Genomic DNA, 25800 nt, shown 5'->3' with positions numbered 1-25800 from the left:
CAGCTACTTGGAACAACAGGTTCGATTCAGCAGCCGGCTGCACAGGAAGCGAGCACAAAGGGGATTAGGAGAAACTCGGTTCACACGGCTGGCCCAGGGCTTTGGTAATGAGATACGGAGCCTTCCCTCACTAAGCTGCTGGCTCCAGCCCAGAGCAGGGCGCAACGGCCGAGGGGCAGCGTGCCACAGGCACAGACAGAGGCGGTAAGCACCCAACTTCTATGGTTTTCCCATGGGAGTTGGGCACCTAAACCACCCTCTGAACCTGAGAGTGGCTGCAATCAAAAGAGCAGTTAGGGGGTATTTGGGAAATGCTGGCGCTTACTTGATCCCTAAGTGACAGGCGGACTGGGCTAGGAGAGGTGCTAGAGGCTGTCACTGCAGATGGGCAGCAGGACGGGAGTGGGGGTGCGGAGCTGCGACTGCCCAGCATAGCTCCGTTCTCTAATGTTTTCTGTCAGCGTCACAACTTGGCTCTTACACAGCTTGTTCTTATGGGCTGTCCCAGCCACCACCTGCGAGCCTGTGCCTCCTGCAGCAGTGAGTTCCACAGGTTGTGGGAGAAAATATTACCTCTGCTTTGTTCTCAATAGAGCAGCCGTTGAGATTGTGGCAAGCATTCAGGAAGGAGCCTACAAAACCCAAGCCCGATGGAGGCCTATCGGTGACCTGTTCCGAACAACCACTGGAATGCCCTTCTGCCTCCCGAACTGCGGGGACTGGAGCTTTAAGCGGGATGAGAGCGTCGTGTTCACTTTCTCTAGGAGGGGAAAGGAATGTGGAGCCAGCTCCTGGCCGGCTGAACTCAGGAGAGAGCCCAGAGTGAGCTTTCCTGTGCGATTCCGGGCCCTGTTAAGACTCGTCTGTGTCTCGTGGGTAGCACACCTCTGGATCCAGCCACTCCCACCCCCATAAGACTCCTCCTGTTCCCAGACGGCTGAACTCCCAAACTCCTCTGTCGGCCCAGACTTTCCGAATACAAAACCCCTTTCCGGCAGCGACGGAGCCCGGGAAAACATGGCGGGGGAAGCTGTGAGTGACTCAAAACAGCAGGAGAGTGGAATGGAAACAGTTGGGCCACCTTGAATGCTGGCAGCTCTTCCCCCTGCAGGGAGAACGGAGGGAGGGAGGTGTGATTACCCAGCATGCCCTCTGCCCAGGCTAACAACCCGCCACCTTTGCAAACCGGGCATGGGAGGTTCTGTAACGGCCAGCTCTGGCCGGAGGCTCTGTGGTACATTTCACCCAAAGGCCACCGCCTCCGGAAGAACAGCGCCCCCTACTGGCACCGACATCTCAGAGCACAAACAGGCAAATCGAATTCCCGGGGTTGGGCCATTTCTCCGAGCCCGTTGCCCCAGCGTTCCTGTACAATACAGGGCTTGTTTGGACCGACCAGCACCACAGTTACGCAGCAGGGTGAGAGCTTCTACCAGCCAGGGCATCGGTACGTTAGAATCACAGAACACTAGGACTGGAAGGGACCTCGAGAGTCATCGAGTCCAGTCCCCTGCGCCCATGGCAGGACCAAATACTGTCTAGACCATCCCTGATAGACATTTATCTAACCTACTCTTAAATATCTCCAGAGATGGGAATTCCACAACCTCCCTGGGCAACTTATTCCAGTGTTTAACCACCCTGACAGGCAGGAACTTTTTCCTAATGTCCAACCTAAACCTCCCTGGCTGCAGTTTAAGCCCATTGCTGCTTGTTCTAGCCTCAGAGGCCAAGATGAACAAGTTTTCTCCCTCCTCCTCATGACACCCTTTTAGATACCTGAAAATGGCTATCACATCCCCTCTCAGTCTTCTCTTTTCTAAACTAAACAAACCCAATTCCTTCAGCCTTCCCTCACAGGTCATGTTCTCTAGACCTTTCATCATTCTCGTTGCTCTTCGCTGGACCCTCTCCAATTTCTCCACATCACAAATGCGGTGCCCAGAACTGAACACAATACTCCAACTGAGGCCTAACCAGCGCAGAGTAGAGCGGAAGAATGACTCCTCGTGTCTTGCTCACAACACACCTGTTAATGCAGCCCAGAATCATGTTTGCTTTCTTTGCAACAGCATCACACTGCTGACTCCTATTCAGCTTGTGATCCACTATATTAACCTCAGTCGCTTGCAGTAAGGAGGCGTCGTGTCTCCCATCGCTCCTCCAGGATCGCCTGGTTCTCAGCCTTCTTCTAACTTTGCTCTGGCTGCTTCTCGGGGACGGCTGTCGGCCTTCATCCCTTGTGGAACTTCACCCCCTGGTGATCCTCCTCCTCCATCCTGGGGCGATGTCGATATTTACTGAACATAAGAATGGCCAGACCAGGCCAGACCAAGTCCAGGTGCCCCAGAGGGAGAGAACAGAACAAGGAACTATCCGGTGACCCCTCCCCTGTCACCCATTCCCAGCTCTGACACACAGCGGCGAGGGACACCAGCCCTGCCCATCCTGGCTAATAACCATTGATGGACCTATCTTTCATGGATTTATCTAGGTCTTTTTTTGAATCCTGTTAAACCCTGGTCTTCACAACATCCTGTGGCAAGGAGTTCCACAGATTGACTCTGCATTATGTGAAGAAATCTTTCCATTTGTTTGTTTTAAACCTGCTACCTATGTACTTCAATAGGTGACCCCCTCGCTCTTATGTTATAGGAACAAGTGATAACTTTTCCTTTTTCACTTTCTCCACGGCAGCCATGATTGTATAGACCTCTGTCATATCCCCCTGTAGCCTCTGCTTTTCTAAGTGGAAAAGTCCCAGTCTTATTAACCTCTCCTCATAGGGAGGCTGCTCCAAACCCCTCATCGGTTTTGTTGCCCTTTCATTCCCCAGTGCTAAGATCTGCATCTAGCTTTCGCCTGGAAATGGATGTCTCAGAATCTTCCTTCTGGCTTGCGGGAGAAGGCGTGGAGAGGGGAATACTGTTTCCCGTGGGGGCGGGGGGGGATCGAAGGCCATGTTGCCCTAGAGTTGCTCTAGAGTCCCTTGTTGGCAGCCCAGTGGAGCCGATCCCAAGAGGAGCAACGGATCGTACGCCTGTGGGAGGGGCTCTAGTGCCACCAGCAATTGTCATCGGGCTCACCCGGGTCTGGGAGAGCTCAGCCTCCCGGGGTGACGCTGGACAAGACGCCCGGCCCCTGCATCCCCTCTCTGCGCAGTGGGGAGAAGCGCCCAGGGCGTGGCGAGAACAAACACATTCCAGATCAGGAGCAGCGCGGAGTTTATGGCAGGGCTGGGCAAGGTGCAGCCCGGGAGCCGCATCCGGCCCCCCGAACCCTTTGAGCCGGCCGGCGGATGCACCTGGCCACTTTGTGTTTCTCACCTGCTGCTCGTGCCACCGAATTTCCCGGCGGGGGCTCAGGCAGCAGGATCCAATACGGCTCACGGCACCTAGCGGCATCTGCAGCCACGAGCCTTTTAAACAGCCACAGCAACCCTGGGCGGCTGCCAGCCAACGTGGGAGTCGTGGGGCCGGGAGCCACGACCCCTTTGCTGTGTGTTTACTTCAAAGCCTCTGGCCTCAGACAACTTGGGGTGTGGGGGGGAGGGGAGGAGAGAGGCTAGTCCCCAGCCCCGCCCCTTCCACCTCAGGCCCCGCCCCTTCTGGGAGGAGGTGGAGCCAGCCCATTAGCAGGTACCAAAATTCATTCAGTGCCCTCCCCCCGTGAAAATGCTTGCCCACGCCTGGTGTCTGGTGACGGAGGCCGGCCATCAGACAGAGGCAGGAATTATTGGGGGAGTTCTCGGACCGGTGTGATGCAGGAGTTTGGTCTGGGCCAGGGGTCTCCAACCCTTTTCAGCACAAGATCACTTTTTGAATGGACAGTCAGTGCAAGCCGAGATCCACCTCCAACCCGAACGCTCTGGCCCCGCCTCCTTTGGGTCCTCTCTCTGAGGCCCCGCCCCCTGCTCACTCCGTCTTCCCTCACTTTCATCAGGCAGGGGTAGCGGGTTGGGGTGCAGGCTCTGGTCTTGGCGTGAGAGGGGCTCTAAGCTGAGCCTGGGGCAGGCCGTTGGGGTGCTGGGGGGGTTCGAGGCTCGGGCTCTGGGAGAGGGTGCAGGGGTGCTCGGGGTTAGGGCAGGGGGTGCAGGAGGGGTTCATGGCTGCGGTCGGGTTTCGGGATGTGGGCACCAGCAGGGCCCCGCTTCCCTCAGGTGGCTCCTGGGTGGTGGGGCAGTGGGGCTAAGGCAGGTTCAGCCCTGCCCTGGCCCTGCACCGCTCCCAAAGGCAGCCAGCAAACTCCCTCCCAAGTCCTGTTGTGCCCCCTCTCTGCTCTGTGGCGATAGGATACAGGGCGGGAGAGGGGGCACCTGGACATCAGCCCCCTCCCCTGCCCTGCCCAGCGAGCAGGAGGCTACCGGGGGCTGGAGGAGACAGGTCCAAGGCAAAGGGCAGGAGCTGCGCAGCTGAAGTGCCGGCACTTGACAGCCTCTTGGCCAAACCAGTCAGGGTCCGTCTACACTTGCACCCTCTTTCGAGAGAGGGATGCAAATGAAGACATTCGAAATTGCAAATGAAGGGGCGATTTACCTATCCCGTGCTTCATTTGCATAATCACGTTATGGCGCTATTTCGAAATAACAGACGCTGTGAAGAGGCGTTTATTTTGAGAGAAAACCCTTCTCTCGAAATAACCCTTATTCCTCATACAATGAGGTTTACCCGTTATTTCGAGAGACGGGTTTTCTCTTGAAATAACAGCATCTGTTATTTCGAAATAGCGCCATACCACGATTATGCAAATGAAGCACGGGATATGTAAATCCCCACTTCATTTGCAATTTCAAATGTCTTCATTTGCATCCCTCTCTTGAAAGGACAGACCCTTTCAAGTGTAGACAGACCCTCAGAGGCTCCAAGATCTACCAGTAGATCCCGATCTACTGGTTGGTGACCACTGGTCTAGATGGTCATAATGGTTTCTTCCAGCCTTAAAATCTATACGCAAGGGCTCCATGGAGAACAACCCCCCTTTTACTCCAAGGCTTGGTCTCTCCCGGCCAGGCCAAGGGCTGTACCTGCCCTGGGATTGGATTGGAAGATGTCAGTCTCTGGGGCTGACCACTCAGTCTACACCCCTGCTCAGCCCCCTTAAAGGAAAAGCGCATTCGCCGGGAATCAGAGGGTGAGTTGCCAGAGCGTGTTGGCTACAAACCCACTCGGCAAGAGACAGCGAGGGTCTATGTTTTTCAACAGATTCCTTTGCTAATGATCTGGAAAAAGCAACGAACAGCGATGCCGCCAAGTTTGCAGAAGACACAACACGACACAAGCTAGCTAAGTCCAAAGGATCTCACCCAACTCGGTTCCGGGGCACCACGACGGCCGGATGAACGTCAACATCCAGGCAATGCACACTGGGAAAAATAACCCCAGCGCCACATGCCGAATTAGCTGTTACAAGGCAGCGATCGTGGCGCCATTGTGGAAACACCCGTTCGGGGCACGGCCACAGCCCGACAGGCGAACAGACGGGGTTAGGCAGCCAGGCTGTGAATGCCGTGTTCGGTGCTGGTCGCCCCATCTAAATAGGATACAGTGGGCAAGCTCAGGGAGTGCGACCCTCCTCCATCTTAGTAGCCACAAGACGGTCTCCCGGGACAGGGCAGTTTTCTCATGGCACTTACGGGTCCGGGGTGTGTGCCGATTGCGTCGGAGCTGCGCTGGGATTGGATGCAGAGGGAAGGTACTTGTCACAGTCAGTGCTGTGTGCCATCAGCACGCGCCTCCCTTCATGTGCCTTGGCTGGACGTGTAGGTCACTTCTGTAATACTGGAAGGAAAAGAACGACATGGACGACAGCCAGCGGAAACTGGCAACCGTGTCTGGGCAGCAGTAAACAAAAGGTCTTGTGGGCCACACACAGGACCCTGATAGGCCGCATGTGGCTCACCGCCGGGCTAGAAAGATTAGGGCTTTCCAGCTTCGAAAAGAGATGACTGCGGGTAATAGGAGAGAGGGCGATAAAATCATGCCTGGCGTGGAGAAAGGGAACAGAGATGTGGTTTTGACCCAGTCTCACAACAGAAAAACCCCAGGGGATACCTGATGACATTAATAGGCAGCAGGTTTACTACAAGCCATAGGAAGTACTTCTTTCCAAGTTGCTCAGTTAACCCGTGGAACTCCTTGCCGTGGGATGTTGTGAACAAGTAGAAGGAGGCCCAGAACCGGAATGAGGTACGTTCATTGAGGCCCAGCAAGACTATTAGCCAAGATGATCAGGGAGGCAAGCCCATGCTTGGAGCGACACTAACTCTCTGACTGCCCAAAGCCAGGAGAGGAAGCCAGGGTCGACTACGCCAGTTGCCCAGTTCTGTACACTCCCCCAAAGCTCTGGCACTGGACACAGGAGCATACGTTAGAGCCGGGGTGCACGATAACCCGGCAGTGGTTCACCAGGCTTAGCCCCCGACGAGCCACCTCCACTACATTTACCTGCACCTCCACAAGCACTGGCGATTGTAGCTCCCATTGGCCACGGGACACTGTTCCTGGCCAATAGGAGCAGCAGGAAGCAGCATGAACCAGGACACCACGTCCCGCAATTCCCATTGGCCAGGACCAGTGATCCGTGGCCAATGGGAGCTGCGATTGCCGGTACCTGCGGCCACACAGGTAAATATAGCGGTGGGGGCCCACCAGGCGCTAACCTTGGCAGACTGGCTCTGGCCTGCGGGCTGGTATTTGCTCACCCCCTGTGTTCGAGGGTTGTTTCGTAGGCCACAGGCTTCCTCCTTCGCCCCTCCAGGCGCCTGTGTTCTGTGTCCCTGACGGCAGCCTGACAAACCAACCCAGCAGAGATCCCCTGGGTCCCTGCTGTGCGTGTGCCTCTGTGTGTGTGTGTGTGTGTGTGTGTGTGTATGTGACAGTGCATGGCAGGGAGGTCTCCTTGCGTGTGCTCACTTAGGGACGGTCTCAGAGTTCCTGTCCCTCCTGCCGGGTGAGTGCGGGCACAGAACCGCTGTGATGCCCCGATCATATAATACGTCGCTCTTCTGCAGCGCCTCTAGATCTCAGAGCACTTCCCAAAGGCGAGCCAGGGTCACTAGCCCCACTTTACGGGGGAAACTGAGGCACGGGGCGATGACGAGACCGTACTCCGATCAGTCACAAGCTCACTGGCAGAACCAGGTACCAACCCTAAGTTTCCCACAGCTCAGCCCAGGGCTCTCCCCACTAGACCACACTGCCTCTTGGGCGATAATCCTGTGACCTCACGCAAATCAGTTCGACATCTCTCCCTTTTCAGACCTGTTTCCTTAGGGACCCACCGTCGGATGCTGCTCTCGCCGTGCCAGGGTTGCTCGCTCGCTCTCGTGCCATCTGCTGCGCTAATTAGTTCTCATCCCTGGAATGTTTATTCTCACGGGCTGGCTGTGCCGCCTCGCTGTTCGGGGAGGAGGCCGAGGGCGCTTGCGTGGGACGGGCGTTTTACCTGCCGCTGTTCCCATCAAAGCGGCTGGGAAGCAGCGTTCTTGGCTTGCTGCAGTGCGGGGTGCCTTAGGGACCCCAGAGGATGGAGGGAACGGAAGCGGCCCATGCTCTGTTCAGCTGGCAACGCAGTGGCTGGCCTTGTGGGAGATGAATTTGGGGAGGTTCTGCCCGATGCTCTGGGGCAGATGCTCACGTCACCAACTCCAGCTCATCTGGCACAATTGGCCACCTGCTTGCAGCTTCAGCAGAGAGACCCTGTCCCCCTGAAACGGCCCATATCACAGAACCCTGTCACAGAGCCATCCAACCCTAGGGTGGAAAAGACCTCAGGAGTCATCGAGTCCAGCCTCCTGCCCAAGGCAGGACCAACCCAACTCCATCATCCCAGCCAGGGCTTTGTCAAGCCAGGACTTAAACACCCCTAGGGATGGAGATTCCACCCCTCCCTCGGGAACCCAGCCCAGCGCTTCCCACCCGCCTAGGGAAAGAATTTTTCCTAATCTCCAACCTAGACCTGCCCCACTGCAACTTGAGCCCATTGCTCCTTGTTCTGCCCCCACTGAGAACAGCCTCTCTCCAGCCTCTTTGGAACCCCCCTTCAGGAATCACAGAACACTAGGACTGGAAGGGACCTCGAGAGTCATCGAGTCCAGCTCCCTGCCCTCATGGCAGGACCCAGCACTGTCTAGACCATCCCGGATAGACATTTATCTAACCTGCTCTTCAATATCTCCAGATATGGGGATTCCACAACCTCCCTGGACAATTTATTCCAGTGTTTAACCACCCTGACAGGCAGGAACTTTTTCCTAATGTCCAACCTCAACCTCCCTTGCTGCAGTTTAAGCCCATTGCTGCTTGTTCTATCCTCAGAGGCCAAGATGAACAAGTTTTCTCCCTCCTCCTTATGACACCCTTGAGGCCAGAACTGGACACAATATTCCAGATGTGGCCTCACTAGAGCCAAATAAATAGGAATAACCACATCTCTGGATCTGCTGGCAATGCTCCTCCTAATGCAGCCCAATATGCCGTTACAAGGGCCCACTGTTGACTCATGGCCAACTTCTCGTCCCCAGGATCCCCTGTATCATGGGAGACACACGTACACACAACCCCCGCTCTCACCTGCCGCTGCCTCTGGCCCGGAGAAGCCCTGCCCTGGAGCTGGGGGACAGGGGATCCCAGATATTACTTGGCCATGGCTGGGGAGGACCCCATTTGCTGAGGACAAAGCCACTCCATGAAGCCTGGAGGAGATCGCTGGGCGGGGCAGCACAGCTGTTCATCACATTCCAATCGGGGTAATCTCCCTCCAGGGCAAAACCCAAGCTTCTCTCTAAAACGGGTCAGGGCAACATGCGTGTTACAGCTACCCTGGAAAGATCTTGGCCAGTGAGCAGGGCCCACACACACCCTGTAACCTGCTCCCGGGTGTGGCCACAGGGGCTGCGTGTGCCCTGGAATCCCAGCCCCCAAGGGGGTGCAGTCCTTGTTCACTGGTATCACTCTATCCCGCGCGCTTCATGCCAGCTCCCTCTCTGGCATAAAGACTGAACCCTTTCTGGATTTAGCGACGTACCCTGCAATGAAATAATTAGCGGACGCGGAGAAGAGCGATCGCCTGGGCATTAACAGCGGCACGTTCCCAAGCCGGAAGCCGAGCGGCTTAATGGGAGAGCCACGGGCAGCCAAGAGATTACAGGTTTGAACAGCCCTTCCCGCTTCTACGGACAACCCCGGAGACGGCTCAAAGGGAGAGCAAACGCAAAGAGACGCCGTCCCACCGTTTCCGGTAAGGAAAAGCTTTTATAAAACCCAGACGCACCACCTTGTAACCGGCCAGGCCAATGGAAAAGTCGTGTCGGTAACGACGAACCCCCCCAGGCTTAAACACCGAGACAAAGACCCCGGAAGAGACTGGCCACACAACTGCCCCCCATGGTCCAAGCCCAGAGAAATAAACATCAATAACGAGCCTGGCCTATGTGAAGAACGACGGGAGAGAGGGACTGCCCGATTGGCTCAGCCTCCCCATCCGTCTTAGCCAATCAGGGGTGCCCAAATGTGGGGGGCAGGAAGCGGGTTATGGCTCATCACTTTTGAAAGTGGAAGGGCTCTGCCTGGAAACTTTTACTGGTTATTAGGGCTTGTGTGGGTGGGGGAATGGAGGAGAATGAGCCAGTTGGGGTCTTGTGGGAAGGAAGGGCGGGGCCTCACGGTGGTGGAAGGGGTGGGCCTTGGAGGGAGGAGGGTGGGGCCTCAGAGGTGGGCGTGGCCACCGTTCAGGCACCAGTGTTCTCTCCCCCCCCCCCCCCCCCCCCACACACACACACACATTTGGGAAGCTTCTACTGCTCCTATGTCCAGTATCTTATTCCCAACCAAGGCCTGTACCAGGGAGGGCACAATGGGGAGGGAACCTGCTTGGGGACCATCGTCTCTGTCCCCAGAGGTTGGATTCTGGCGGTTTTCACGGTGAACAAGGCTGTGATGTGAAGAGCAGCTAATTCAGTCTCGCATTCCCACCCCGAAGGCCATGGCTGCTCAGAAGTCGGCAACCCCTCCCAAGGCCTAAGAGATCATGTTACTTGGAAAGATGTGGAAAGGAGAAACGGAAGCGCTTGGGAACGCTGGGAAGGAGCTTGGATGCCCAGTAATTCCTCCCCACGGACCTACTTGCCTTCGGAAACGTCCTCCTGTTGGACCCTGGCTCCCGCGGACGCCCCGACTTGGCCACGTGACGGAATCTCGTAGACAAGCCCCTCCCGCCGCACTGGGCAAACAGCTCCGCGTGCCCATCCACGGCTGGCCGGACCGAGCCTTGGAGAAAGGCCGTGATGGGCTCTGCGTGCAGTCGCCCTAAGGGTATTGTTCTTAAAAGAAGTACCCGGTATCTTTTTCAGGGAGATAAAGCAACATGCCACATTTATTAAACATACCTAGATCAATCAATATTTATCATATGCATAGGATACATCACATTCATGCACTCACACACACACACACACACAAGCACACTCCGTCTTGTTGTTACCAAAAGTTGCTCCCCCTAACTGCACTGGCCAGGTGAGTTAGATGGGGGAGGGGTGGGATCGGGCTTCTGCCGATCCGGATCGATGCTCCCACGTTCATAGAATCATAGAATCCTAGGACTGGAAGGGACCTCGAGAGGTCATCGAGTCCAGCCCCCCGCCCTCAAGGCAGGACCAAGCTCCATCTACACCATCCCTGACAGATGTCTATCTAACCTGTTCTTAAATATCTCCAGAGAGGGAGATTCCACCACCCCCCTTGGCAATTTATTCCAATATTTGACCACCCTGACAGTTAGGAATTTTTTCCTAATGTCCAATCTAAACCTCCCCTGCTGCACTTTAAGCCCATTACTCCTTGTCCTGTCCTCAGAAACCAAGAGGAACAAGCGACGAGGAGTCCTGTGGCACCTTATAGACTAACTGTAGGAGCATAAGCTTTCGTGGGCAAAGACCCACTTCGTCAGATGGAGTGGGTCTTTGCCCACGAAAGCTTATGCTCCTACACTTCAGTTAGTCTATAAGGTGCCACAGGACTCCTCGTCGCTTTTGCAGATTCAGACTAACACGGCTCCCCCTCTGATACAAGAGGAACAAATTTTCTGAGGACAGGACAAGGAGTAATGGGCTTAAAGTGCAGCAGGGGAGGTTGACAAAAGGAAAACCCGGGGTCCCTCTGCAAGATGCCTCCTATTTATCCCTCTCATGCAGCCAGATAGTCATCACCTCGCCTTTCTTAATGCTGCTTCAAAGAGAGTTCTTCCAAGGGCAGGCAGGTGCTGCTTGACTCCCAAGGAGTCTGTCTGTCCAGTCTTCTTCATGAGCTCACTTTGCAGGTCTTGTCTTGGATCTGGCTGCCAGACCTTCTCCACCCTTGCAACTGCTGCTGGAGGGGCTCCCCTTTCAGTCTCCATTCACACCTCACTCATTTCAACAGGGCAATCCAGGAAAGGGGAGAGCTCAAAAGACTTTTTTTTCTTACAAGGAAAGTTTCTCTTAATACAAAGTTCTAGGAGAAATGTTCCAGAGATTCTATAGAAACACTTAAAGATAGATCGACAAGGACACGCTCTTAATACAAAGCTTTGTGAGAGTGAGAATATTACAGGGATTTCTCCACGAGGGAGGGAGAACACGTCCAGACATAGCCGCTCACACCGGCTGGCAAAACGGAACACGGTCATCGCTGCACGGCCAGCACCGCCCAGCGCAGAAACAGGGGTGGCAGTGCTATTGGAGGAGGCTGAAATAGAGGAGGCAGAAACAGATGTGCCCACGGGGGCGGGGAGAAATACTCAGCCTCAGAGGGCTGCTGTGTCCCCCCACACAGACGCGGCTGCTCTGGAGGGAAGGGCCAAGTGCACTGAGCCAGACTCATCACAGGCTAGTTCATAGTATGGGGTGAACCCCCTCTTCAGTCCTGCTCTCCCTTGCCAGCGGCAGATGCTGCGGTGTGGGGAGGATTGGGGGGGACCCAGGCCCACCTGCTGCTCTGGGTTCCGGCTCAGGGACCCTAAGGCCAGATGGGGGGTTGTTCTACTCCCCGGTCTGGCAACGACTTCCCTGGGCCACTCCCCCAACCCATCCCTCCAGGACGTTTCCTCCGGCCCCTGAGCGGCTTGTCCTGCTCCTCCACCGCACTCTGCCTGACTCGCAGACCCGGCTCTCCCCCAGACTCCTCCTCCCGTGCCTCTAAACTAACAGGAGCGAAGCCCTTTTAAATCAGTCTCCGTTGGTTCTTGATTGGCCCCAGGCGGTCTAATTAGCCTGACGCCCTCTGTTCTGCATTGCTCCTAATTGGCTCCTGGTGTTCCAACCAGCCTGCGTGTCCAGACTGTTCTGGAAAGTTCCGGAGGGTTCTAGGCTAGCCCCTGACGGTTTACCCAGGAAACAGAGACCTCCTTAATCTAGGGCTCACATCCCTCCCTTCTAGCACTCTGCTGTAGCCCCCTGGCCTGACCCGGTCGCAAGGGGATGGCGTGATGCGTGTCAATTTGTTTCCTGTGAAGAAACCAGCCTCCCGTGAACAATGCAGCTCCTAAGCTCTCGCGGAAAGCGAGGCAATCCATTGACTTTTCTGTGGATTCCGTCGCTAATCGATGTCCACGGGAACGGATACGGCCCGGCTGGCCCTAAAGTCAATGCGGTAGCGGAAGGGCAAAGCTGGCAGACTGGAATGACAGCGACTGAGGAGACGGACACTCTAACAGAGGGGAATATTGGCTGAAATCGATGCTCACAAGATGGAAACGCCTCCGGCTGACATCAGAGCCTCGTGGAAAAGAACATGGACTGTCGGGTGGAGGGGTTCTAGGCAGGGCACAGCGCAGGCCTGAAAACCAATATCGGGGGACCCTGCTTAGCTCTGCAAGATGTGCCAGGAGCTGGCTTTGACCCCGGCCCACGCTTCTGATTGTAACAACAGTGTAAGGGGAGTGGCGCCTGTTAGCCTGGACACCTTGGCGCTAAGGGTCCTGTCTGAGCTGCCAGATCCAGGCTTGACTCTCGTGGCCGAACGTGGGACAAGACCACAACGGTGCAGCTTTTCTGGTAGGACTGTCTACCCGAGGGACCTCTGCCGGCCGGGCTGTGTCAGCCCGGGATCACCCCGCACGCCCCACTCCGCTGTGGAGCTGGCCGAAGATGGCGTCAGCGAGCCAGGGAAATACACTGTACTCGTTTACCACGTCTCAGGTTTTTTAAGCTAACCGTGGGCCTTCCAAGGAGGAAGCTAATGTAGCTTTGCCACCGACGAGGCCAAGACTTAGTGGGAGCCCATAATGCTAATTATGGTTTAAAAAGTTCACAGGCTAAGTGGGTGGAGGGGGGATAGGACTTGAACCCACAACCCTGCCCTCCCCAGGTGAATGCCCTAGGTCACGCCAGAACCCAGCCCATCACCCTACCTTCAAGGGTCCCAGGGCAGCACAGCCTCCCCTCCCATGCATGGCACAGTGGACCCAGCCAGGCTGGAGCACCCTCGTGATTGCAGGCGGGGGTGTGCTCAGCCCGGCCAGGCCCACTGCACTGTGGGCGGGGGGGTGATGCTTAGCAGGTAACCGGTTAACCCTTTACACCCCAAAGAGGCTTAGGCATGTGCATGCAATGAGAACAGAAGGGGCAGTGTTACAGTCGACAGGACACGACCCTTTTCACGGGGCACCAATCCAATGTCCGCTGACATCAGCAGGATTCGGTCCATGGACTTTCCTGCGTCGCAAATCCGGCTGTCCGACTGGAGGGCGTCAGCCAGCCCGCGAGGGATGGGAGTCAGGACCCGAGCCATCCACATTTCCTTCCAAATTCCTCTGGGGCACCTGGCCTTGCCCACCGCCCGAGAACCTACAGGCCTGAGGTCCCTCTGGTCTGGCACCTCCTAGGCTGCCTTTTACTTTCACTTCATCCAGCCTGGCCAACAAACAGACTGGCCACCAGTGCTCCCTCTAATTGTTTCCATCCACATGTGGAATAAATTTTGTTCCATGCACCGAGGCATGGGTGGATGTGCACCACCTGCAGAAACAGCTGCTGCCGGATGGGGGCACTCTGCTAATCAGCTGGGCGGCATTTGACTCTCTCCTGGATGGCCAGCCTAGCACTCAGCTCACAGGCTCCCTCCGACAGGAACCTCCCCTCCAGGCATCATCACCGCATGATGCCTGGTCACCGGACCCCACCCGCAGGCCCCTCACCTGGGACCAGAGGATAAGGGACAGTGCACAGGTGGGGGAGAGCCCAGCTCCCTGAAAAGGGCAGGCTGCCCTGTGGCAGACCCGAAGGCCATGTCACACGGGAAAGTTATGGCAGTAGAATTACCCCAGGGTGGACTGTCTTAGGCCAGCTTTTTCAGGATGGGGTCCCATGCAGGGAGCACTGGAGCGATAATCCCCCTAAAGCCTTTGATTCTGCTGCCTCAATAGGCCATTTCGTAACCCACTGGTGTATTTTTTGGGTATCCCCCCCATGCCTGATCTGCCAGGGTAGGAGTCTGTTGCAGGCCGCAGCGACCGCGCCGTCGCTCAATGGGCGGTGAGGGTACTCAGCACCGTGCAGGATCGGGCCTTCATTCTCCGTGGCACGCGCCGTGGGCCTCCCATGGAATCTGCAAGCGCAGAGCGCGGAAGCTGGTCTATAAATACACAGCGAGGTGCGATGCAAGCAGGAATTCACACGTGGGAGGAGTCTGTGTTGCCTTTCAGGCCCCCAAGCATCCAAGTGACACCCGGCGCCGGTTAAACATTTCTACCCACAGCCTCGGCGGCTGCTCCCCGGCCGGCGTTCGAGGCGAGGTGTGCAATTAGCGCGCTTGCCACTGTGAACCGCAGCGGCAGCGGCGCTCTGTCAAGGCAATTAGCGCAGGCAGAACAATATTCATGGGATTAAGGTGGTATCAGCTCTTCTATAAATACAGACACTTACTGATTGCTCTGGCTCTCACCTGATCCCAGCCTGAGTGCTTCTGCGTGGCTTCCAAAGCAGCGACGGCGCTTGCCCCGAGCCGGGGGCATTGCACTAGGGACCGCACGATGCCACGGTTGCTTTAAAAAAAGAAACCAGGATGCTCATAAAAAGTCAAACCCAGCAGGCAAAGCTACGTCCGTCTGGCAGGACTCTGGATAGGAGCAAGGTGGCCGAAGGTGCCGATTTTTTGGGCACCTTTCTGGTGTTCCCTGTGCTCAGGAGAGATTCAAATTCTGCCCCGCTGATTAGCAGAGCACCCAGAGCTAAGTTTGTGTCTCTGCTGGTGGTGCACATGCGCTACAGGCCTTGGTGCACATAAAATTTATTCCGCACAGGGACTGGAAAAGATTAGAGGGGACCTTGGAGGTGTGTGTTAGTTAAACGTTCATGCAGCAGAGTTAGTTTGTGAGCATTAGCACACGTGTCCCTAAGGCTGGCAGACCCCCGGCGTCGGCATCGAACCTAGGACCTTGGAAGCTTAGTATATCGGTGTCTACTGCACAGGTGCGCTGATGGTGGGGGTGAGGCGGGGACCAAGGGGGCAAGTGTCCTGGGACCCAGTGATTCAAAGGGGCCCAGGGCTCTCAGCTACTGCAGCAGGAGCCCTTTAAATCACCATGCCGCATGCTTTGGGCAGAACGAAGCGTTGGCTGCCTGGTCCCGCCCCTTCCTCCCAAGGCCCCGCCTCTTCCTCCTGAGGCCCCGCCCCGCAAGGTTTGTCAGATCCCCTGCTACTGCATAAGCTAAAAGCCGTGTGGCTCTTAGCTACGGCGGTAGCAGAAGCATGAATCTCCGAGGAGCCTTGCTGAAACAAGACAGGACTATGTAGCACTTGAAAGACTAACAAGATGGTTTCTTAGGTGATGAGCTATCGTGGGCCAGACCCACTTCCTCAGATCAAATAGTGGAAGAAAATTGGCATGACCATAGATACCAAGGATACTAGAAGGGGACAGATGCACACAGACGCGCACACACGGGTTCTAATGGCAAGAAATCTGCAGGGGGGAATGTTGCATTAAACCCAGGGCATTTCTTGGCGCGCAAAATTAGGCAGGTTCTGAGAATTGTGACGGTAGCGTCAGCTGTCGAGAGAGCCCCTTGATCGGCCCCCAGCAGTGCGGCGTAGACGCAGTCTCCATCGCACCCTCCGCTGCTAGGAGAGCCACTGTGGGCGCGAAGCAGATGGCAGGATAATCATTCTCATAACACCTGCATGACCCAGGGACACGTTGGTGCCAGCTGGCCATGGGCACAGGGATTGCATGAGGTTTAATAGGGATCCCTGGGTTGGATAGCTGCATAATAGTTCCCCCAGTTGTGGCATCCGAGGTCTCCCCTTTCCCGCCGGTCGTTATAATCATTAAGGAATTCAGTCTGAACATGATGCTCCCGAGCGTTCTGTCCAGGCAGGAAATATCTGACCCTTCCCTCCTTGCGTGGCCACTTGTGGATCGGATTTGCCTACGGGCCCAGCGGCTGTGCCATCCACAAGAGAGGCAATCTGTTGGAAGAACCAAAGAGCCGGGCGCGTCCCGTTTGTCAGTAAAGTCATCACAGGGCTAGGGACACTCTTCCTACCCAGCCTGGCGAATAGCCATTAATGGACCCAACCTCTGTGAATCTATCTAGTTCTTTTTTGGATCCTGTTAAAGTCCTGATCTTCACAACATCCTCTGGCAAGGAGTTCCACAGGTTGACTGTGCGCGGAGTGAAGAAAACCTTCCTTTTGTTTGTTTAAAACCGGCTCCCTATTAATATCATTTGGTGACCCCCTAGTTCTCATGTTATGGGAACAAGTAAATAACGTTTCCTTATTCACTTTTTCTACACCAGTCATGATTTTACAGACCTCGATCATTTCCCTGATTAGTCTCCTCTTTTCTAAGCTGAAAAGTCTGTCTTTTTAATCTCTCTTCATGTGGGACCCGTTCCAAACCCCTCATCATTTGTGTTGCTCTTTTCTGAACCTTTTCCAATGCCAATGTATCTTTTTCGAGATGAGGCAACCACATCGGGGGACAGTCTTCAAGATGTTGGGGTTTTATACGGAAGCAATAAGACGTTCTCGGTCTTATTCTCTTTTGTAATGATCCCTAACGTTCTGTTGGCTGTTTTGCCTGCCGCTGCGCCCGGAGTGGCTGTGTTCAGAGAACTCTCCACAGTGACGCCAAGCTCTCGCTCTTGAGTCGTTGTAGCTAAATTAGTCCCCATCCTATTGTCGGTGCAGTTGGGATTATTGTTTTCCGTTAAAAGCATTTTCGGAAAAGAGCGTCTAGATTGGCCACGGATGCTTTTCCACAAAAAGTGCCAATCTAGACGCGCTTTTCCGCAAGAAAGCCCCGATGGCCATTTTCGCGATGGGGGCTTGTTTGCGGAAAACAAATCTGAGCTGTCTACACTGGCCCTTTTGCGCAAAACTTTTGCGGAAAAGGACTTTTGCCCGAACAGGAGCAGCATAGTATTTCCTCAAAAAGCTCTGATTTCTTACAGTAGGAAGTCAGTGCTTTTGCGGAAATTCAAGCGGCCAGTGTAGACAGCTGGCAAGTTTTTCCGGAAAAGCAGCTGATTTTCCGGAAAAACTGGCCAGTCTAGACACAGCCTTGCTGTTTTGTTGCCCAATCGCTCAGATTGGTGAGATCTTTCTGAAGCTCTTCCCAGTCTGCTTGGGTCTTTACTATCCTGAGCAGTTTGGGATCCTCTGCAGAGCCAGCATGAGGGCAGACCCTCAGCCCAAGCGCCTCTCGAGAGATTTCAGGCTGGAGCTCCCCAGCTCCCCGCTAAGTGCAACCCCCCGGCGCCTCGAGGCTGCGGGGCAAGTCCTTCCCCACTTCTCTCAGGGGCTGCGGGGGCCAAGGCTGCGCCAGGGAACCTGGGGAGGGAACCCTGCCAGGGTTAGCCCAGGAAGGTAGCGGGACGTTGTGGTTGCTCCGTGCGTTCTGGTTCTGGCTGGAGACAGACAATCCCGTTGCAAGCGTTGGCTGGCTAGTTGCTTACTGTCGCTTTGGCTCTCTCTCTGCCGAGGGAAGGGGCTTGCAGCCGTATCGCACTGCCGGAGACACCAGGCCGACCCTCACCTGCTCGGGCGCGGATCAAAGGAGGACAGAACTTAGCAGCAGCTTCTTGTCAATTCCCCGTCTGCCTGCCCCGTCCCACAGAAGGGGAAAGATCTGGCCCCGGAGAGTCCCCGAAGTTTGCACAGATGCCAGGGTCCCTTCTCCTCCCCGGGGCTCCCCAGCAGCCTGACTCCATCAGAACCGACACCGGGTGTTGCAACATTAAACCCTGATCCACCCTGCTTTGCCGAAAAGAGCCCCCCCACGCCGGAGCACACAGGGGCAGCCCCTCCCTGGCTGATGGCAGGGGACGGGAAATCTCACAGTCAGCCGTAAGGGGGGCACCTTTCACGGAACCTGCCCCTGGGGAAATCTGACCTTGCCCTTTGCTCCGAACGGGTTTCCAGGCTGCGGATGAGCATGCTCCAGGCATTGCTCCATGGGGGCTGCTTCTGGGTGCTGTTGGAAGCATCAGAACCAGATGGGACCCAATTTCCAGCTGCGGAGCTGAACTGGGTCATCAGCATCTCTCTGTACAGGTGACTGCTGGGGGCCGCCCATGCCATGTGTGTAGCTCAGCACCCGGCAGGGCTCCTAGCCCAGGGAGGACTGAGAGTCACCCGGTCTGAGCAGTCTTTGAATTCCTGCCCCTGCTCCCCAGGAGAGCCAACAGCCCCTTGGAAATGAGTCACCTTGGGCTGCAGAACTAGCAGGTGCCGAGCTCCGAGCCCAGCAGATCCCAAAGTCTCTTTGCAGTCCCAGCTATCCGGCCTGGGGACCTCATTCCCCCGCCCCGCCTCCCATGGATTTACATCGATTTTTGGGTGGGCGAAGCCGTGCAGGCCTGGACCAGGGGGAAACGAGTCACTTGCACTCCTCAGCAAAGCTGCAGGCTGGGGACTCCGCAGCGAAGGTCTGGGAGCGGCTGCAAGCCTCACTTGCCCACAGCACGTGCCCACCCCCCCACTCGCCGTCTGCCCCTTTGGGAGCTCAGATACCAGCTCCGCAGGGGAACCCGCAGGCCAAGGGAAATGCTTTGCGGCCAACGAGCGACATCAAACACCGAAACCTCCCTGCAGTCGGCCTGGCAATGACAAGGCACTCGCTTGGAGCGCTGGAGAAGGGGTGACAGCTGGGACACGCACACAAAAGGCAGCGTCTCTCGTCTTGAGGCAGCCTGCGTCACTCAATTGCTCGGCGGCACGGTGCATCCAGAGGGAGGGCCCGTCTTCCGCCACGTCGTTCGGCCGCCTGCGTTTGCAAGGGCTCTCGCGCCCGGGGGAGTCAGCAAACTCCTCCGCTATCGGTTACCCACGCTGACCGAGCCCTGCCCCGAACTCCTGGTGCCGGCCCGTGGCTCCAGGTCGCAGAGCGAATGTCTCTCCGGAGGTCGTCGCCACGTTAGCCGGCTGCGTGCCCGGGACAGTGCGGGCGCCGGGGCTCCATCTAGGCAGGCAACGGCATCTTTCAACTCTTCCCCCAGGGTGAAACATCACAAGCCGGCCTCTCGGCTGGGGTGAGGGCGTCTTGGTCCATGCACCAGCGGTGGGTGTGGGCCCAAATCCACAGCCAGCCCATGGCTCAGGCGTCGACTCCAGGGATGCTCCTGAGAGCACCCATAGAAAAAAATAGGGGGGTGGCCAGGCCCCTCCTGCAACAGCTGTTTGGTGGCACCAACAATTAGCTGGGGGAGACACATGGGGATGGGGGGGAGGGGTAGGAAGAGGCAGAGGGAGGGCGGGGCCTTGTGGGAGGGGGCGGGGCAGACAATTGCTTAACCACCACGGCAAGGGATGAAGTTGGTGCCTGTTTGAAAACACGACGTGTGAGTGATGCAGGCGGCCAGCCGGCCCCTGGCTCATTGATCCCTGCCTGGGCTGCAGAGCCACGGAGGCCACGGGTGACACGCTGCCGTGGATAGGAGACCCCGGGCCGGACCAGCGGCGCCACAGGGATCTGAAGCTGGGGTAGGAAGCGGCCCAGGAAGCAGGCCTAGGGGCATCCCCCTCCACGCCCTCGGCAGCACGTTTGTTTCCTTTGGCCCTAGCTTGGAAGCTGGTGGGAGTGAACTCCAGGGCGCCCAAAGGAGGGGAACGGAGGAAGCAGCTGAGAAGTTGGGTCTGCACCTCTAAGCAGGCCCTGCCGGCCGTCACACGCCTCGGAGGTGCATTTCCTCCTGGGAGGGGCTGCATGCCCCGCACCCCACACTCCGGAAGAGCGGCAGACACTTCCCCGCGCCGCACAAAGCAGCAGGACTTCCCCCAGCCTCTCACCCCAATGCAGCCTTTCCCCACCGGGATGAGAATTCGGATTTTCTGCCTCTGGCTGATCATTAGCACAAGCTCCCCTGTGGCTGGATTTTCTCAGGAGAAAGGCGGGGGAGTCCTGGCCGTGGGCGATTTGTTCCCCTATGTCAAGCTGCAAACAAAGCCCTGGGCTCCCGGGGGACAGGAATTTGGATCGGGAGACAGCAGTGGCTGCTTGGCTCGAAACCTCGCCACGTTACACAGCAGCCTAATGTCCCTGCCGCCGGGTGTGTCATTGCTGCAGCCCGGATGCGTCATTTCTGCGCAGAAAGGTTGAAATGCAGCTGGCCTCGATCGTCCTTCTCCCGCCTCCGTCAGGTGCATGCGGAGGAGAGGCAGCAATCTCTGCTCCGTGATAGGTGGAGGACTCCAGCCCTCACCTTGCAAAGGACACCGTCTCTGCCTTCAAAGCCACCAGGCTGTCCAGCGCAGGGCATAACAGAGCAGGGTTGCTCACCGTCAGTAAATTTACAGAAACTCTGTAAAAAATTAGACAAAGTTGGACACAGCGGTTAAGTCCATAACAAAATTTAGGTGTCCGTAAAGTTTGTAAAACTGCAATAAAATTTCAAAAACCAGCAATTTATCTATAGCAATTAAATGTCTTCTGTGCTGTTTCAGGCATTTCACTGCGGAGCAGCCGAAATTGGCCGTTTCCGTTGATTATGACTACAGCTATGGTCAACAGCGTCAGTGTTCGGCTGCATGATCACAAAATGGAAAACTTCCAGGATCACGACTAACTCAATGAAAGTGAGTTAAATAGCATATTGTTCTTGTGATGTATGAATGACGATTTCTTTTCACTTTTGGCCATTTATGTCATCTTAATAGAGTATAAAAATTATGTCCGTAAAAAATGTGTCTGGCCGTACATTTTTCCCATTTTGTCCGTAATGAAATTTCTGTGGGCTGGCAGTCCTGTAATGGAGCCCCGAGCCGGCCAGCCTGCAAGGGAGATTCAACCCCAGAGCTAGGGGGAAGTAGGGAAGCAGATGCTGAACTTTACTTGCAGAAACAGCTTTGTAAGTAGGCTTCAGGGCAGTGTTCCCTGTAAGCTGAGCGCTTAGACAGCTGCCCAGGAGAGATTCCAGAGCAGCCTAGCTGATTAGCAGAGCACCATAGCAGGCAGCTTGTGTTTCTAATGGTGGTGCACATCCACACAAGCCTTGGTGCATAGAACAAAACTTATTCTGCACACGGATGGCCAAAATGAGAGGGAACATGGATGCAGGTGTGTGGATGCAGGTCTGTAACAAGTGTGTGGGTGTGCTGCAGGATGGGGAACAGAACACAACACTGGCATCTCTTTGCTGTGTGACCATGTGTGACGGCGCGTTGGGGGTCCCCGTCTCCTGCACCCCGAAATGGCACAAACAGACTGCACCAGCCAGTGGAATTGAGGGTGGTTTATTGCTCCTCCAGCACAGCGCAGCACAGATGTAGTCTGGTCACAGGAACTGGGCTAGGATGCTCAGGCCCCCTTGAGATGGGGGAGACTGGGCCCCTAAACTCCAGCCCCTTCTCCTAGGCTCTCCTCCATGCCCTCCGACAGCCAGCAACCAACCAACTTCCAGCCCTGCCCCCCAGCCAAGGCAGCATTCCACCTTCCTTTGTTCCTCTCCATGGGGGGTGTCTGGCCACTGGTTTGCATAGTGACTCATCCTGTTTTGCTGGGTCGTGGTACCCACGGCAGCCAGTGGGGGTTCCCCCAGAGCCAGCAGCATAGAAACCAGCCAGGTACCCCCACTACGTCACACCATGTTCTTAAACCACTCTCTGCCTTGTGAAACAGGGAGCGGGAGACTTGTTTTCTCCCATGGGGATTACCGGTACACAAAGCATGCTGAGACCCACAGCTGAAAGGGATTAGCAGGAATTAGGAACTGCTCGAGTTCACCCACAGCCTTACTCAGATCGCTGCCAGGTGCCAAAGCAGCTACCAAACTCTGGCCCTGCAGCGTCATACTGGAAACAAAATTCCTTTAGCAACTCAGTATTCTCACGTCTCATTACAACTCCCCTTTCTTCCCTCTGGTTCGCTGCTCCAGGGGACGGGAGGGACACCAGAGCTGGCTGTGCACAAGTATTTTCTAAAAGCAACTTCCTTTTCTGAAGCGTGGGGCTGTTGGGAGAGGCTTCCCTGCAAGCCCCTGCCTGGTTAGCCAAGGGCAGCTGCGATGGGGTGCAGGTTACAGGAGACACTTGGGGGTGCCTCCAGAGTGCTGGCAAAGGCAATGCCACTCACCTTCCTGCTGTCTGGAGCTTCTCACTGCCTGGTCCTGCCGGGCCTAGTCTCCCGCAGCCACTTTCCACCACCTTAGGGTCAGGATGGCCCTGAGCTCTCCTGCCCTGGGACTGCCCAGCTTTTGGCTGTCCTGTCCTATGCCAGGGGGGCAGGACTCGATCCCATGACCCAGTCCTCCCGAAGCCAGCACCTCTCTCCCCTGGGCCACATGGGAGCCCACCCCACTGCCTTACCGTCAGGGCGCTCCTTATCCCTCCCGCCCCAGCGCCACCCGTCGTTTTGTCATCCCGTCCCGACCACAAGATCACTCCCCCCACCCCGAGAAGCAAACACTGAACCCCTTCAGGTCTGAGATGGGCACAGTTTACGGCCCACCTTCCCGAGACACCACTCCCCCCGTGGGATCAGAACCGCCACGGAATGATTTCGGTGAGCTATGAAAGGGGGAACGTGCACACGGGTGGCCCCCCCCCCCCCCCGTAACAACTATTTACACTGGGCGTGATAGAAACTAGAAGTGATTTTAGTAAGTACAAGCAGAGGATGCCAGTGGTAACAAGTGAGAAACAGTGTTAGGGTGAGTGTGTAATGAGCTCGTGCGCTGAGGTTTCCCAGTTCGCATTAGCTCAGCGTTTTCTGTTGTTTTGAGTTAGGATTCGACTTTGCTCTGCCTGTTGGAAAAGTTAGCAAAGTCGAATCCTAATTCAAAATAACAGAAAACGCTGAGCTAGTGCGAACACGGCAACCTCAGCGCACGAACTCATTACACGCTCACCCTAACACTGTTTCTTTTCCAACAAAGTCTTCCAGACCAAGGCTGTTCCTCACCCTGGGGTATGTGGTTCTTTCCCCTGGGTGTGTCCAGCCAGCTAGACAAAACACTCCTACTTTCCTATTGTTTATAAAGATTCCCGTTTTGCATGGAAAGTCATCCGGACCGTCACTGCTTACGGACTTAAGGCTATTTGCATAGGATTGCCCCATCCTCGAGGCCTCCCAGCAGCGGAACCACCTGGATGGCTTTCCATTTACGCACTTAAAAAACCCTAAAACATTCCCTACGCCAGATGTCTGCTTTCACACACAAGAATGACCCCCTCCCCCAAAATCAGATAAACAGATCCAGCGGCGTATGACATGAAGTGGGACAGGTTACACGAGATAATTTGTCCAAAGCACCTTTGAGTTATATTTCTGCCCCTACATTCATTTAATAAAGCATGGAGGGGGGCGGGTGTCCGTCATACCGACGTTCCATGGGATCAAACGATTCAGCATAAACGACGACACTATTCTTGACATTTCTAATTCTGGCTAAGTGTGAAATGCTGATCTACGTTATAATCTACAATGGCGCTAGAAACAAGCAGAGAGAAAACACTTTTTAAGCACAAAACAAACCCCTACGTTTTCTTTACCCCTTGGCGGTGCAAAAATAAGGACTCGTGACATGACCAGTTTGATTTTTTTTTTAAACTATCCTCTGTAAGGTCGCATTGGGAGCCAAATTCCCTGGTTTCCAGCTAAAGATATTGGACAGGGTTTGCCCGTTGAGTGCAACCCTCTCGAGATGCAGCGTAGAGCCGAGTTTTTCTCACTGTAAAAGAGAAGGGAGCTAACTATGCCCCTAACCCAAAGAGGCCTCTGATAACGCAGCAAAATGGACAAGACCATCTTTGGCGATTGCTGCTCTTTGCCGAAAGATTTCAAAGGGGGCACTGTTGAGGTCAACGGGGCCGAACCGTGACCTCCCTTTTAAAAGGACAAGGCAGGTTCTCAGAAGTCTCCTGCCAGTTCCCACATCCTTAGCCCCTGCTGCTGCCGCCCACCTCTCTCTCTCTCTCCAGAAAGAGCCGGATGCCGCAAAGAAAGGCCGTTACAGCTTGAGCCGAATGGATTGGGCATAGGTCCAAGAGGGATCTAGGACTATTCCCCCCTTTGCTTCTGCCCCACAACCCCCTGGAGTCACCCCCCCCCCCGTTCTCCAGCTTCCCTTGCTGCCCTAGGGATAAAAGACGGGTTTTTCTGAGAGGTATGAATGAACAAAGCCCCGAACCGACGCTTTGTGGTGTTAATAGACATTTGCTATGTAGGAAACGGTACAGTCCTCATCTGTCTTCCAGGGTTGGGAGGTGCGTGGAAGGGGAGGGGCAGAGAGATGCATGACTGGGGTAACTCCTTCCCTCCTTTGGCCTTATGAACAATGAGCAGTTTGCTATTACTAAGGTGCACAAAAGAAACCTTCTTCTGGTTGCAAGACGGAAGAAGGGGATGGCTGTGGAACGAGCCTCAGGGCGGGGCAGTTTCTTGGGAAAGGCGGAACCTCCTGCAGCCAGAACTCTGGTCCAGCAACATCTGTGGTCCAGGAGGATTTTGCCAGACTAGAGAGCCCCTGGTGGTGTGTGTGAGAGCCCACCAGGAGCCCAGCAGTGGCCAGCGAGCCCCATCCCCATCCCTGCAGAGACCAAGTGGGGCTGGATCCCAAGTCTTGTGGTGCCGGAGCCCAGTTGTGGTGGGGCCAGAGTGGAGCCAGGCGCAGGGAAGGGGCAGCGCGCTAGGAGGCTGGGAGCAGGGGACCTTCTCTGATACGGAAAATTCCTTCATTTGGACCCGGTCAGGTCCCGAAGTGCCAGACCAGGGAGATCCAGCCTGTATTAATAGTTCACCCCTCACCCCAGTGCACTTTACAAACAATGAGCATCTCATCCTATTGAAAGGCCTCTGTGTTCGTGCAGAGAGCTGTGTCATGGCTCCTTCCCCGCTCTGGAATGATAAATGCAGACGTGGGGGCCAGCAGGTGTACCCCAAAGCCTTATCTACCAGGCTTTGGTATAAAACTTCCCCCAAAATCTTAAAGCCATAGATTTTGGAATAAAACTTCCGCTGCCACCACCCAAATATTAATAACGAGATAAGGGGAAAGATCATTTGGGAAATCTCACCCCTATTATAAAAATCAGGACACACAAGTTAAAAGCATTTCCGGAAAATCATGGCAGTCTACATGTAGCCATGGAGGAATTACACTATGGGCTAGAACTTAGTTAAAAAGAAAAGCCAAACATCTCCTAAGCAAAGCCAGATATCAGGTCCCATACCCAACCCTTAAAACAATAAAGCCTAACGAAACTACCTAAACCTTACCCTACTTACAGAAAGTGAAGAATTGTTCCTTGGAGAGAGAGAGAGACATGCTTGTCCCTCCCTGTAGCTGCAGAGGACTCACTCCGAGAGACAAAAGGAGAAAGGAAA

At 55.4% G+C, this 25800-nt stretch overlaps 1 long non-coding RNA gene across 1 annotated transcript in view; it reads left to right on the top strand.

Annotated features, from left to right (window-relative positions):
- The window catches only part of LOC112545429 (uncharacterized), a 77275-nt gene extending 56128 nt beyond the window's left edge, over positions 1-21147 (top strand). Inside the window, exon 3 of the long non-coding RNA XR_012905742.2 lies at positions 20922-21147. This is a non-coding gene — a long non-coding RNA (uncharacterized LOC112545429). The remainder of the gene's footprint in view (positions 1-20921) is intronic.
- Positions 21148-25800: the final 4653 nt, after the last annotated feature.

This window comes from Pelodiscus sinensis, chromosome 8 (genome assembly GCF_052426305.1).
Source record: "Pelodiscus sinensis isolate ZL-2025 chromosome 8, ASM5242630v1, whole genome shotgun sequence".
Lineage (NCBI taxonomy): Eukaryota > Metazoa > Chordata > Testudines > Trionychidae > Pelodiscus > Pelodiscus sinensis.
Note: the sequence above shows the minus strand (reverse complement) of the source record. Positions and strands in the feature narration are given on the sequence as shown.